Source organism: Callospermophilus lateralis, chromosome 7 (assembly GCF_048772815.1).
Source record: "Callospermophilus lateralis isolate mCalLat2 chromosome 7, mCalLat2.hap1, whole genome shotgun sequence".
NCBI classification, from domain to species: Eukaryota; Metazoa; Chordata; class Mammalia; order Rodentia; family Sciuridae; genus Callospermophilus; species Callospermophilus lateralis.
The window spans coordinates 131,814,933-131,819,390 of NC_135311.1; the positions used below are offsets into that span (position 1 = coordinate 131,814,933).

The window sequence follows — 4,458 nt, forward strand, 5'->3', positions numbered from 1 at the left end:
GATTGACCCCAGGGCACTCTACCACAAGCCACATCTCCCGTCCTTCATATTTTTGGAGGCAGTATCTTGCTAAGTGGCTGAGGCTGAACTTGAACTTGAGATCCTCCTGCCTCCAGCAAAATTCAAAACTTTTTGAGCCTGACATGTTGCTGTGAGTGGGAAATTCCACACAGTGAAACTCTGTTTCATGTACAAAACAACCTAAAATATGCGTAAAAGAAAAGTACTTTGAGGTTGGATTATCAAGTATCTATGAAGCATATTTTTTAAAAAATTTCTGTTTATTTATTTATTTGAGGCAGGGTCTCACTAAGTCGCCCAGGCTGGTCTTGAACTCGTGGGTTCAAGTGATCCTCCACCCTCGGCCTCAGTAGCAGGGATGATGGGTGCTGCACCTGCCCAGCTCATGAAAGAGTTTTGTGTTTAGACTCGGTCTCTTCTCCTCCGCACCCACAAATATTCCAGAATCAAAAATTCCAAAGTCTGCACTGTTCTGGTCCCAGGCATTTCTTCCGACCCGAGGTGCTCAGCCTGCATGAAACCCGGAGGCACGAAGTGGTAGTGACATTGACCAAGGTCACCCAGCCGGGGATTTGGGCTCTGGATTTTAAAGACTAAACCACTTCACACAGCTCTGTCACCCCGCAGGGTGGCCAATCCGCAGCCCGCTGGGGTGTGCCCGGCCTCCCAGAGACCAAGGGCAGCCTGAGTGGGCTCCGGGGCAGGCTCCCAACAAGCCAGACCTGGGGACAGGGTGGCATTGAGGCCAAAGGCCACAGAGGCGCCATGCCTTGGAGACGCAGCCGCTCCCAGGACGAGGACCACAGCCGTGAGGCTCAGGTGGGGGCCGGATGGGTGCAGGCCCAGCTCCTGCCCTAGGGACGGGAAAGGCAGTGGACACAGGCCCTGCCTGCAGCCCCCGGAGGAGGGACCGGCGGGGAACAACCAGAGAAGCTGCTGCCTGGAGAGCGGCCGAGGGGAAGAGGAGGAGGTGGGAAGCTTGGAGGTCAGACGGGGCGCCTGCGCGGAGGGGCGCAGGGGGGGGTGGGGCGGCACGGGTGGGCGGGGCTGGGGAGCGTCCAGGTGCGAGGCCACGCCCCCTGGGACAGCGGGCCTCCCTAGCCCCACCCCGGGGCTTCCGAGATGCTCAGAGGCCTGAGGGCTTCCAGCAGGGGGACAGGACAGTGAGAAGGCCTCCAGATTGCGTGCTCCCCGACTCCCAGCAGAGCCCCCAGAGACGCCAAGCGGAGCTTGGGGACCCCACTCCTCAGGTGGGAGGGAGGGCGGCTGGCGGGGCGCAGGTCTGGCGCGTCGAGGCCGCTGGGTCTTGCGGGAGGCTGGGGGGGAGGCCGTGGGGGAGGCCGTGGGGGAGGCCGGGCTGCTAATGGGCTGGTACCAGATTTTTTCAAGTCACCCTCAGGAGATCCTGGGAGAGGTCAGTGAGGACTGAGGTCCCCCCTGATTACATCTGGCGGCCGAAGTGGGTCTGGGCCCGCCTGGCTCTGAGACGGGGTCACAGAAGTGACAGGGATGGCATGAGGGCAGGGCCGCGGTCCTTCACCGAGGGTCTTGAAGCACATGGATTCTGTGGCCGGACCTGGGCTCCCTCCGATCTTGTCCCCGAGTCCTCGGTTTCCTCAGCTGGGAATGGTGGGTGATCACAGTCCTGCGCTGGTGGCAAAGCCTGGGGCACTGGGGTGGGGCACAGTGGAGGTGGCTGGTCCCTGCTCCTGGTGTCTGAGGTGTCCGCTGGGAGAAGGGCGGGACTGACTGCACCTGGAACTGCCCACCGACACCCACCAGTGGCACCTCCGATAGCGCTGGCCTCTTGGTGGCGTGGTGACCCCCGGGGAGTTGGATTTCTTGCCACGGGGACCCAAGGTTTCCGGGGCCAGAAGCCGTCTTGTCTGTGTACCCAGCTTTCAGGTCACCTGTCCTCCTGTCCACTGTATTCTGCTGGTGGAAGCAGTTAGGGGCCCACCCGGCCTCCGGGGAGAGGACAGAGCCCGGGTCTCTGTGGGCCCTGAGAGTCAGCAGCCTGCGCCCAACAGCCGCGGCACCCCCCGGCAGACGGGAAGGTCAAATTAATGAGTTGACACACGCAAGCACTTAAGCAGGGCCTGGCATCTGGTGACAGCTCCATTAATGCCAGTGTCATTACCATTGTCACCGTGGAGCGTGTGGTTGGGTGACGCTTTTCTCCAAGGAGGAAACAGGTTCAAGGTCAAGGGGGGGCTGGGAATCTGTGTGTCCTCTCTGGTCCTGCTGCCTGTACCCAGAGGTCCTGTGCCCAGTGAACCCTCAGGTCCCTCCCCCAATTTGTGGCGCCCCCCCTCCCTCCCCTGGGGGCAGTTCCACGGGTTCCTCTTACTCCAGGAATATTTTCGCTACTAATTTAGCGTCATTAAAACTCAGCCATTAGCAGCGACTCCCGGGCAGGTGCGTGGGCCCCTCCAGTTCCTGCGGATGAAGCTTCCCGCAGCTGGGGGCTCGGGGAGGCTCACCCTGCGCTTCTCTGGAGGATGGAGGCTCAGGCCTGAGCCCCTGGCTGGGTTCTGGGCCCCTGACCCTGGGCAGGACCGTTTCCCCTCCAGGATTCCGTTTCCCGCTGTGCGAGGAAGAGCCGCGCCCGCCCGGGGTGCTTCCTGGAGACAGTCCTGCTCTGATCTAATTGGGGGGAATCGGCCTCCATGTCCTGAGGATGAGGTCCAGGTGGACGGAGGAGCCCAGCAGTGAGTGGGGCAGATCAGCCAGCCAGGGCGTGGGTGCTGGGTGCAGGCGGAACAAGAATCAGCAGGAAAATACACAAGAGCGGAGCCCAGCCAGGGCACCCAGCTAGGGGGCCCGGGAGAGCACCCCGTGTCCACGGTTCCCCTACAGGGGTCCTGGGCGGTTTCCTAGGTGCCCTTAGGAAGGAAGGGGCTGCCTGGCGGGCGGGGAATGGGAGGAGGGAGCGGGCCTGCAGGAGGCAGACCCACACTGACGGGTGGAGAGGGGCTGGAAACCCGGGGGACAGAGGCCGAGGGAGGCTGTCTTCTACAGACGGGTGCAGTGATTTGGGAGCCTGAGTACCCACCATGGGCTGCCACCGCTGCGGCTCCCCCCGTCTCTCTGGACTCTGCCATATTTGTGCAGCCCTGTGGTTGACCTCAAACTGCGTCTGGTCATTTTAATCTCTATCTGGCCAATTCCTTTGCAGGATTCCGGCCCTGGCCCTGGCCTGACCCTGAGGCCCAGCTCAGGTCTTGGCAACCGTCCTCCCCTTTAGTGGAGTGGGCTGGTGAAGGGGGAGGAGGTGGATAGTCCTGTCACTTCTTATGCTGTGTGACCTCAGGCAAGTTACCTCACCTCTCTGAGCTTCCCTCTTCCTGGTCACGAAGTATAGGTAATGACTCCCCGACCGCCCGGCTCCTTGGGCTTTTGTGAGTCTCCACTTGCTTAGCCCCGCACATGGGGTGGTGAGGAGCAGGAACCTACTGAGCAGATGGGCAAGGTGAAGGGTCTCAGGGTTGAGGCTGGACAGCAGGGCTGGGCCTGGGCTCTGGGCGGCCCTCACCAGGACCCCATTCACCTGCCGCAGGGTCCAGGTGAGGCCCAAGCCCTCTCTCAAGATCCTGAAGCCGATGAAAGGAGGAAGGAGACCTTGAATGTGACCAAGAAGCACCTCCGTGCCCTGTCCCCAGGATCCGTGAACGTGGTACAGGAGGCCAGCTCGTCCCAGCCAGCCAGGGACGGTTTGGTTCTGAACCTGACTGCCCTCTGTCCCAGGCAGACCAGGGTCACCCTGACCCCCGAGCACCTGGGCTTGAAGCAAGGCTCTGGAGCAGACCCCTGGGTTTGAGGCCCCGCTCTGCTACTTGCTCGCTGTGTGACTCGGGCTAGGTTAGTTGCCTTTTCTGTGCCTCAGTGTCCGAGTCTGTGATGCAGGAGTAGCACAGCCCTCCTGTGTCCACCTGATCTCCCGGCTTTGGCTGGACCCTACATGTGGGTCCCCTGCTCGTCTCGCCAGAGGCGGCTGCAACATGCCCACGGTCACTCTTTTCCAAGTGCCTTTCCCCTGGGAGCAGTGTGTGAGGACTCCCCTTGCCCAGCGCCCTGTGGGCAGCCCTGCAGGGGGCGCTGCCGAGACGGGGTGCCTGGTCCGCCCTCCCCAGGGAGCTGAGCTGTGCAGCATAATGACCACAGCCGGAAGTCAGCGCATAGTAGGTCTGGCCCGAGTGCAAGGCCGGCCACTGAGAACAGGTGGCGTTCATGTCACAGTAAATGGCGCCACTCCTATAGGACTCCAGTCAAAGGCTCCGGTGGTCTTTCGGGAGAAACCACTTGTTACGGTCAAGGAAGTGGTGACCGGGGAGGCTCTTGGGAGGAGGTGGCATTTGAACTGGACTGGGGGTGGCGGGAGGGGTCGGGTGTGGCCCTGGGAAGCTGGGATTGGTGTTCCTTCTGCTTTGGAGCTGT

At 61.6% G+C, this 4,458-nt stretch overlaps 1 long non-coding RNA gene across 1 annotated transcript; it reads left to right on the plus strand.

Annotated features, from left to right (window-relative positions):
• The first annotated feature begins 1,381 nt into the window (after positions 1-1,381).
• LOC143641854 (uncharacterized) lies at positions 1,382-4,029 on the plus strand. The gene is made up of 3 exons (XR_013155530.1): positions 1,382-1,650; positions 1,920-2,732; positions 3,200-4,029. It is a non-coding gene; the product is annotated as an uncharacterized LOC143641854 (long non-coding RNA).
• Positions 4,030-4,458: the final 429 nt, after the last annotated feature.